General features: G+C 38.0%; 1 long non-coding RNA gene across 1 annotated transcript; it reads left to right on the forward strand.

The window, feature by feature from the left end:
* Positions 1 to 5,228: 5,228 nt before the first annotated feature.
* Positions 5,229 to 9,280, forward strand: LOC128627726 (uncharacterized). Its single transcript, XR_008392031.1, has 3 exons — positions 5,229 to 5,351; positions 6,824 to 6,915; positions 8,329 to 9,280. It is a non-coding gene; the product is annotated as an uncharacterized LOC128627726 (long non-coding RNA).
* The last annotated feature ends 1,505 nt before the right edge of the window (positions 9,281 to 10,785 follow it).

Here is a 10,785-nt window from a genome sequence, read left to right on the forward strand (position 1 = left end):
CTTTCGGGTAAAATGTTCTGTAAATACCACTTAAAATCATCTGATCTCATGTGCCATTTAAGGTTGCTATTTCCTTGTTGATTTTTTTGTCAGGAAGATCTATGTATGCATTGATGTTGATGGGGTGTTAAAGTTCTCTACTATGGCTGTCTTGCTATCATTCAATACATTAAAGCCCACCAAGAGTTTTTTAAATATATTTAGGTGCAAGGGCTATATCCTGTAATAGATATCGTGTGGGACCTAGTGGTGCAGTTTGTTTACTGAGCTGGGTGCTCTAGGAATGACGCTTGTGACTTATATGGGCTCTACTGATGTGGTGACTTATTTCATCTCTTACTATGTCTTTTATTTTTAAGTTCATTTGGTCATATATAGGTGTTACTATGCTAGTATTTGAGGGGATTTTTGTTTGTTTGTTTTCATTTGAATACAATATTTTGCCCCATCTCTTCTCTTTCAGCCTTGTGACTCTTTTTCTCTGAGGTTGGTCTCTTGTAGACATGTGTATGAGTTAAATTTTCTTATTTACTCAGCTACCCTACACCTTTTAATTGGAATATTTAATTCTCTTACATTTAAGGCTATTATTGACAGGTACTTATATACAAGGACTCTCCAGAAAAAAATCCAACTGTTGTTAATATACGAGAATAGTTTGCCTCACATAAGTGTACCCTGGAATGCTTGACATCAATGTACCTGGCAGCCAAGGAGAATGGACTGGAATGCACATGCATGAACAATGATGACTTCACTGTATTAGTCAGTGGAGGTGGTAGATGCCATAGAGTGAGCATGAGCAAGTAGAGCAATGAATCTGCTCTTCATACATCAAATTTTGTGTGAAGCTTGAACATTCCTCCTTGGAAACTATCAAGATGATTCAGAAAGCCGCAGCTATGGGCAACGGGTGATTGGCAGCTTCATCACAACAATATACCTGCTCATGCATCACATTTCATGCAGAATTTTTTTTTTTTTTGGAAAACACCAAATCACCTAGGTGACTCAGCACCTCACATAGCCCAGATTTGGCACCATGTGAATCCTGGTTTTTTGCAAAACTAAAATCACCTTTGAAAGGGAAGAGATTCCAGACTGTCAGTGAGGTTCAGGACAATATGACGGGGCAGCTGATGGATATTTGGCGAACTGTGTGAATTCAGAAGGTGCCTAATTTGAAGGGGACTGAGGCATCATTTTCCTATGTACAGCGTTTCTTGTACCCTGTATCAATTTTCTTTAATAAATGTCTTTTTTATAGTATGTGGCTGGATGCCTTAGCAACATGAAAAAACCCTCAAAATCGTGAAGAATATCCAGTTGTAAGTGAAGAATAACACAACTGAGGGAAAAAATCAGTAGTTACAAGTTAAAAAAAAATTAGAGCACGAAAACAAAAAAATATTAAAAAGTAGGAGAATCTTTTTGTTCTCCCAAAGATTGTTTAAGGGATCTTTGGGACAGTGAGAAATGTAACAACATCTGTATCCTAGGGGTACCAGAAAAAGGAACTTCATAAGACTGTCAGCTGATTTCTCAACAGAAACACTACAGGCGAGAAGGGATTTGTATGAAGTATTCAAAGTAATGAAAGCAAGGATCTGAAACCAAGATTTTCTCTCCAGCAAGGTGTTGTTTAAAATTGAAGGTCAAATAAAGAGCTTTTCAGAAAAAAAAAATTTTTAAAGGATAAAGGAGTCTGTTACGACTAAACCAGAAATTTGAGAAATGTGAAAGAGACTGCTGTAAGAAGAAATTGAGCAGTATTAGCATAAAGAATAAAATTGGCAGTTTGTTCAGAAGGTATACAGCCACACACTATGAAAATAGAGACATTTATTGAAGAAGATACAAGAAACCTTGTACATAGGACACTGGTGGCTTACTCCCCCGCAGAGCAGGCACCTTGGGACCTCACATAGTTCTCCCAATCGCCATCAGCTGCCCCATTGTATTTTCCTGACTCTCACTGATGGTCTGAAATCTCTGCCCTTTCAAAGGTGCTTTTAGTTTTGGGAAAAGCTGAAAGTCACAGGCACCAAATCTAGACTGTATGGGGGCTAAGTCACCTAGGTGTTTGGATGTTTTGCCAAGAAAATCCGCACGATCTGTGATGCATGAGTGGGCACATTGCCGTGGTGAAGCTCATAGCTGTGGCCTCTGGAATCATCCAAACAGGTCTGGGGAGAAATGCTCAAGCTTCATGCAAAATTGGGTTCAGATCCATTTCTCTACTCACTGAGTCATTTTGAATGCAATGGCCACACAGGATACATGTTCACTCTGGGACATCTACTGCCCCACTCACTAGTACAGTTGAAGTCATTGTTCACACTTCCTTATTCCAGTCCACTCTTCTTGGCTTCCAGGTTACATCATGGTCACAAATCATTCTCATATCTCAAAACGTCCATCAATGGCTGGACATCTTCCAAAGAGACCTGATATAAATACATAAGAAAAAGGAGTAGTAAGTTATAAAATTAAAAAGGTATTAGAGAAGGAAAAGGGAATTTGGAAGGAAATAAAAAAGGAAAGAAGAGAAACAAATAAAATAGGAAGTATAAGTATAGAGACAGAGAAAATACAAAAATGAAGCAAAAAAAGAAAAATGGGATAAAAATAATTTAAAAAGAAGAGAAAATACAGTAAAAGGAAAGCAGGAATAAGAAATATGGAAGAAAAGATTAAAAAACATTCAAAATATCGAGTATCAGAATATTCTTAGGCTCGATGCACTCACTCTGGATATGCTGTTTATGAAACCTTTTGGATCTTGCTCCTGTCTTTCTGAGGCTGGCCCTTTGTGCCAGTCCTGGGTTCCTTGAGAGGTTATCTATTGCAATGCAATGTCAGAAGTTGTTTCCATCCTACTCTTCTCAAGCTTCTCAAGCTACCAGAAGCAGACAGTGACTGCTCAATTTTTCTTCCATGGAACAGTGCTCAGAGGAGTATCCTGGATGTGGCAGAGGTGATTCAGATAGTCTGAGGAATTGGTGCTCCCATGCTGTAGGTCGGTTGGGCAGACACTTCCTTTGCTGAGGAGTTTGGTTCAGCTTCAGAGGGCTGCGGTTCCACAGCCCTCTGGCTGTGAGGGCTGCATTTGCTGAGGAGTTTGGCTCAGCTTTCCCAAAACACAGCTCTGGAGCCCAGCACACACCTGACTCCAGACAGAATCCCAGTGAAGATGGGTTGGGGAAAAGTGGTGGTGGGAAAATGGAGACAGTTGAACTTAAACAGCAATAAAAAGAGAGAGAGAGAAGAAGAAGAAAAAAAAAAAAAAGCTAACCTGAGAGATGCAGTAGCCAAAATCCAGCTCTGTGTGGTTTAAAAGCAGAAGATTAAAAATTTCATCAGGCCTCTCTGACACTCTGGCCAGGTCTCTGCTCGCTGCCAGCCAACAACATCAAGGCAGGGTCAGAACTCCCAGCTCCCCAGCTTGAAGCAGGCTAAATGTCCCTCACCTGTAGCAGCATGATGGGGCTATATTTCCAGCCTGGCACCACACAGTTGTATTTTTTTCCTCAGAAAAGCAGAATAGGCAGACCAAACAATTCAGCAGGTGGAAAGAAGGGTGCTGCCCTTGGCACATGATAGACAAGGCCATGCCTCTTCATCTCCTCACACAATCTAGATTGTGACTGGCTCTCTGCCCAAAGTCTATCCTGAAAATAGCTTTGCTTATCAGAGTCACTGGTGGGTGTATTTAGCAGAGCCATCCTCTGTCCTCAAACTGCTATACCCTGTCCAGCAGTCACAGATTGGAGCAAACTTCCCAAGCTGGTAATAGTGGGTTAACTCCTTCCCGGTAGGTTGCGCTCTTAGTCACCTATCTGGACTGAATCCCTGCTGATTCGCACTACTGGATGCTATGTGCTTCATCTCCCTATCTTATTGCTCTAGTTTGGGAACCACTGCATGGCACTGAGACCCCATGCTTCCAGGGGGTGGGAACTCCACTGCTGCATTATTCCTCCAGCTTCCCAGTTGCTCCACTTGTGGGAGAGGGTCTCACTATGTCTTCATCTTGTGTTAGAAATGTGTGAGAAATAGAGGCGATAGGAACTGGGTGATCTGATCCAAGCACCTTTATTTGATGCTGCGCTGAGAGGCGGCTGACTCGGGGTCACCTTCAGCACTGGGGGAAGGCAAGAGTTAGGTTATTAAAAGAAAAAGGGCCAGTTTTTGTGAGGGTTTGGGGGAGGGTTAGTCTCTTGTTTGTCCACATGGGTGCCTCAGAGGTCCAGGATGTGAGCTGGGACAGTGGGTTAGGTAAAGGGTGGGCTGTTCCCAGGTACAGGAGGGTCAGTGTACCCATAGTTTGTTGTGGCTGGTGCCAGGTATCTATCTTGTGAGGTGGGAAATAGTTTTAATTAGGCCTCAGGCTACTAAGTGAGTCAGGATAACTGAGTCATAGGCAGTCCATAGATTTGGAAACTGGCCAGACTGGGTCTTCAGCAGTCTGGGGGTTGGGGATCTGGCCTGACCCTTTCATCTCTTTTCAAACTTCCTTTATGCTTCAATTTATAAACTTCTAGTTCAGTTACATTTCCATTGATTTTTCAAGTATATTGCTCTGCCGTTTCATGACAGGTTTTTTTTAATGCCAAATATGAACATTTTTACAATGGTAGTTCTCAAAGACATTTGCATCAGAAACAACACAAGACTTTTTAAGTACAGATTTTTAAACTTTACTTCAGATCTGTTTGTTTTAAAAACACAAGCAGTAGCCCTGGCTGGTGTAGCTCAGTGGATTGAGCGCGGGACTGCGAACCAGACGATCACGGTTCGATTCCCAGTCAGGGCACATGCCTAGGTTGCAGGCCGGTTGGTTCCCTGCAGGCCAGTTCCCAGCAGGGGACATGCAAGAGTCAACCATACATTGATGTTTCTCTCCCTCTCTCCTTCCCTTCCCCTCTAAAGATAAATAAATAAAATATTTAAAAAACAAACAAACAAACAAAAAACCACAAGCAGTTCTGATACATAAGATACCACATTGCAACTTTTTTCTATTATTCCTCTTCTTTTTTTCCTCTCATTAAAATAAATTTTACCAGCAAATTTTAGGCTATTTATTGTTATTTAGTCATTCATGCAAAATGATTCCTATTTGATTAAATCTGAGGGTATTTTAGGAATGTAGACAGTTTTTAACAAAACAGTTAAGCATTTCCTTAATGTGTTTCATTTGAAAGTAATTTATGAAACAACTAATGGTATAATGGCTTAGCAGATTTAAAAATTATTTATCTCTAAGGATAACAAAGCTGATGTAATTTTAAAGTACAATGCAGATGAAGCTAGAAGTCTGAAGGCATATGGCGAGCTTCCAGAACATGGTAATGTCAAATTTTTTTCCTATATTATGGTATTATTAGTTTGTTGGTATTATACTGAAGTAATTTAGATAGAATTCTGTCATTTCTGCATATTGTTTGTGTATGTACTTAACTAAAATTACTTAGAGTAATTAACTGTACTAAACTAACTAAAAATTACTAGAGTGCTTCTCTTCTTTATAATATTAATACTTTAGTAATAGAATTCTCTTCCTAACGTGTTCTTTTGGTGATGAGTTTAAGGTTTTAAGCTCTGAGCTTGTGAAAGTATCTGTTTAAGGGAATACACTTTTTTCTTACTGTTTTTAACACATCATCAAAAGAGATTTGCCAGTTTTTAGGTATATCACGACAATATGGTCCCAGTACTGATTTTTCGTAGAAAACAATGATCAGTTCATCTTGATACTGTATTAATTCATGAATTCTTTTTCGTCTTTATTTTTTGGTGTGTATTTTTTTAACATTTCGTTTATAAGTATTGCACTCTCACTGAAGTACACTTCAGAACGTAAAGTAAGCACCTCAAAACTTCAAAGAGGAAATGCATTATTTGTAAGCTCACATTTTTCACGTGGCACCTATTTTGTTTTACATTATTGCATTTTGCAATAAAATTACAAGATTTTATCTAAGCATAAATTATGATAAAATTATTGGCATTTAGAAAATATCTGTAAATGAAATCAGTATCTCCTCTTTAACCTCTTTTGCATAGGGCAGTGATTTTTCAACCAGTGTGCCACAGAATTTTTAAAATATGCAACACCTGACTGAAAAGGGGGCCCTGACCTTTTTTTCCTTAAATTGTAAAAAAAAATAATAATAATAACAGCAGCCAATACAATAGCCATGTGGTATCAATGAGTCAAAATCATTCCTATTTTTGTGAGATCAGCAAAATATATATACTTTGGCGTGCAGGTTTTTAGAAATGAGTTTGTGTGTGCTGTGAAATGAAAAAATGGTTCCAAATATCTGACTTAAGGGGATAATCATAATTTGATTAAATCTTTTTGACTGGTATATTTCTGACTGTTGGTGAACAAGTTGTTCTTACTTCAGAAAACCTTATATGTTCTAGAAAGTTGCTAGCATGTTTTCAAACCCATTTTGAAGCATACATGGAAAGTGTGAGAGCTACTTTTTTTGGGGGGTAACTAGGGCCTGCTGGTCTTCTTTATAATACTTTTCTAAACAAAACACAAATGCAGTATATACACTGTTCATTATAATTAACATAGTAGGAAACTTCTGGAAATTTTATTGTGAATTTACTTCTTTATGAGTTCTTAGCTGTTGGTAGGGTTTTTCTTGTAATGAAATATTTCACCTTAAGTAGGACTGATATGAACATTAAACTAGAAGAGTCTGCTGTTACAGTTTAATGTTTCATATCAGGACCCATTTTTAAGTAATTCATCTGGTAGTATCTTGACTATATATATAGACACACTTATTACTGTCTTTAGCTAAAATCAATGAAACAGATACATTTGGTCCTGGAGATGATGATGAAATCCAGTTTGATGATATTGCAGATGATGATGAAGACATTGATGATGTAAGTAGTAGATGCATATGCATCTTGGCGGTGGGGGGGGGTGTTTGTTTTACTTATCTACAAGTAAATCAGTTGTTTCCCCTAACTTTTTAAATCTAAGAATGTCCAGCACTTAAATTTAGTTCATTTGAAAGCTTCTCCATGAATCTGAATGTTCATTAATATCCAGAAACCAGCCAGACTGTTTATATTTTGAAAACCTTATAATCTTTGAAACATTTCTTTCTGAAAAGATCAGTATTAGCTCTGATGGTGGGTACACTATAATGATAACTTGGTTAAGAGGTACCTGTTAAGAAATGTACCAGACAGTTTTGAGAATGTATCTTTTCTCAAATGAAATATGAGTATGTTAAAAGAAGAATCGTGTTTGAACCAGCTTGCTGAAGCATTGAAGTTTTAATATTCTTTACAAATCATATTAAAACAGACACCAGGTGTCAAGGTATGTGTTGTATCACATTATTTTATTTGTTGGGTATCATTAGCTAAATTCTTGGTTCGGAGTATCGGAGTATGTATATGTGAACATTGTATGTATGTGAACATTTTTTTATCCACTGTATTTCCTATTTCTGGGTATGCTTTAAAATGTATATAACATCAGAACTACATAAAAAAAATTATAAACATTGACAAATGAAAAGAAGGATAAGAGTGATGGCTCAAGACCAGGAAATATTTGATTTAAACCGTATAATCATTGCGGTGTGTGTATAGGTATACTCTTGAATTTAAAGTTCTTTCAACTTCTCTGGATATCTGAAAATGCTATTAATGAAGATATTAGTGCTTGAAAAATCTGGAGATCCCTATCCTTGGTCACTGGTTTTCTAATCACTTTCGGTACCCAACATAGACTTTCCAGAGGCCTTATCCATTTAAAAAACTCTGCTAATTTTACTACACAACCTTTGTCAGCAACAAATGTTCTACATTTTCTAAAATTTCATCTTATTATCCAAACACTCATTATATTTAGATTTGTGGTTTCTAAACTATAGTTTCACTACAGAGGTAATAAAAAATGAGTCTAAATCTGATTGGGTGTAAGTCATACTACGTTGCCGTTCTTAAGAAAATTATAGTTCTCCAAATTTGTTCCAACTTTTAGCTCATAAGGTCTATAACCACTGCATTAAATAAAGGAGATGCTAAACTTCATTATGAGTAGTCTTTATAACATATACCATATGTTATTTTTCAGACTATATGATGCACTTTTTACATTATTTGCTTCAAAATTAGTTTTTCTATTTTCCTCCTCTAAAACATAGGTGTGTCTTATGGTGTGGACCCCAGATGCACTTACGTGTTAGAGGCAGAAAATAGAGAGAAAATTTTGGGTTCTTATTCATTAGACTGTTATAAGAATTATTTTTCTGATATATGCGATGTCCTTTGCTCTTACAGATCTAAATTGATCTTAAAGGTTCATAGTAATGTTCTACAGTGTGGATTTTGCCCCTCACCATTTAAGAAGACTAAAACTGCAGCATGAATGTGGTCTGTTAAGGCATACTAATTTATTTTCATTGTTTTACAGTATTTATATGTCTTTAAATAAAATGTTAACACTTTATTTTTTTTGAAGTAATAGAACTTAGGGGTAAAAGACTACAATGTCTATGGTTAAAACAATAGAAAGAACATAGGAAAAAGACAGAGAATGAATAAAAAATGTTTTCCAGTTAATGGATGTTTTTAATAAATTGTCTTATCGTTACAGTTAGTTATAAGTCTTAGTTCCAACTAATTTTTTTTTGCAGAAAATGTTGCAGTTACTTAGATGTTTTCTTTGATTTTTGTTAACACATAAGGGAAGCTAGAAGTCTATATTCAAAGTCAAGAAAATGGGCTATTTTTATATTTCTGTAGCTGTATTTTTGTACTATGTTTGATAATACTCTATTAATTTTTATTGTCACCTTCATAAATAAGCATTTCCAAACTGCAGATTTTGGAATGTGGGTTTGAGGAGCAATTTTGAATTTAGAGGATGAATAGATTCAAAAATTCAGGCCAAGATAATATCCAATTAATTCAAAGTTGAAAGTAGTGATATACTGTTGACAGTGGTTTTCTTTTCCCTTAATGTGTAGAAAATTTCTTAAATAAGGCAATTTGTAATGGCAAAATAAGGAAAATTGTTTATACTATACCAAAAACTTATGTTAAAATATGTCATTTTATTGTCAAAACTCATGTATACTTGTAACCCATAGTTTTGAAAACCTAATTTTATAATAAACTTGCATAGAATGAAAGAGTGAAACCACAGCATGAATGTGGTCTGTTAAGGCATACTAATTTATCTTTTATTTCAAGATACGAAATAAAATGTTCATTGAGTATATTTTGGTTATACTCTGTGTTGCTGTTGTATTATTGCGAGTACCAATTTTTCATGTATATTTACTAGGAATATATATTGTGATCTTTTCTTTTTTTTAAGTGTTTTATCCACTTGGAAAGTTACCAATCATAACAAGTTGAAATTAAGGGTGGAGCTGATACAGGGTACAGCCGGGGGCAGGGGGGCCCAAAAGGGATTTGGAATGGGGTCCAGAACTCAAGGTGTATAGGAATATTGGAAAGACATTTAAGATGTCCTTCCCCCTTCCCCCACAGGTGTGAGTTGGGGAAAGGGACACATGGAGCAGGAACATGCAGGGCTCTTTTGTACAGCCACAGCCTTGCAGCTAATCCATGGCATGGTCATTTAACCTATCTATAGCCTTTGGCAGGTCACTTGAATATGTTAAATGACTGTGGCCAGGCTTGGAGCCAGGGGGATGAAGTCACTCCCCTGCAAAATCTAATTGGGGGGCAGGTCCCCCCGAGTTACAGCGCCTGCATGGGAGCTTGGAGAAGATCGGCTCTAGGACATGGGGCCACACCTGCCCAGACTCATGATGGCAGCCCAGTAAACTTGCAATAACACAGAAATACTGGCAGGTGTAACTGATGGTGGGAGGAGTCGGAAATGGGGGTACAGGGCGAGGTTGGTGTGTGGAAACCCAGTCACAGTAGCCATTCAGGGGAGAGCCATGAGGTTTGGGGCAGAGTGAGGACCCCCTCTTGCCCAGGTGAAAGGGAAAACCAGGCAGCTTTGCCAGAATGGAAATCTCTGCAACCAGGTAAAGAAGAAAGACATGTGCTTTTGGTGGAGTGCGGACCCCTGCAGCTTTCATAGAAGAGGCCCACGCAGCTTTGGGGTGCTCCCTTTGGCCACGTGGCCTGGGAAGCAGGAGAGACTTTGCCTGGAAAAATGGGTGTGAAGAACTCTTGCCAGTGGACCGGGAGAAGGTGCCACATGGCTTTGGATTAATTGGGGATCCTGCCTGGATGGTGACACAGCTGATGGGACCAGTGGCCTGAGAAAGCCCATGTGTGCTCTTTTCCTGAGTTATGGTACCCGGAGTTAGGACAGGAAGAGAAGGAAGCGCTGTGTGCCTAGGTGGGTACTCCAAAGGACTTTGATATTTTAATGAAGACGTTGGGTCTGAATAGCATTAAATAAACATTTCCTTTCCTTTTCACAAATCTCTGGCATTCAGAGAGGTCTTTCCAATTGGCGACTGAGGATCAGGCCCAGTAGGGGGTCTGGATGGTATTAGTTCACCATCCTCTGGAGTCAGTGCCCCGGTGTGTCTGTTCTGTAACAGAGGTAAATACTAACCACTGTTAAATCTTACACAACTTTAATAGAAAAGACTAAGTAGTTTTTGAAACAGTTATTTCCAGAGGGTTTACTTTCAGCAGAGAAAAATAAATGTAAAGGAAACATGTCTTTAACTGATTTCAGTTATACACATGCACACATACATACTTATATACACACATACATGCCCTGGCTGAGTGCCTCAG

This window comes from Artibeus jamaicensis, unplaced genomic scaffold (assembly GCF_021234435.1).
Source record: "Artibeus jamaicensis isolate MK-2021 breed Jamaican fruit bat unplaced genomic scaffold, CSHL_Jam_final contig_1346, whole genome shotgun sequence".
Lineage (NCBI taxonomy): Eukaryota > Metazoa > Chordata > Mammalia > Chiroptera > Phyllostomidae > Artibeus > Artibeus jamaicensis.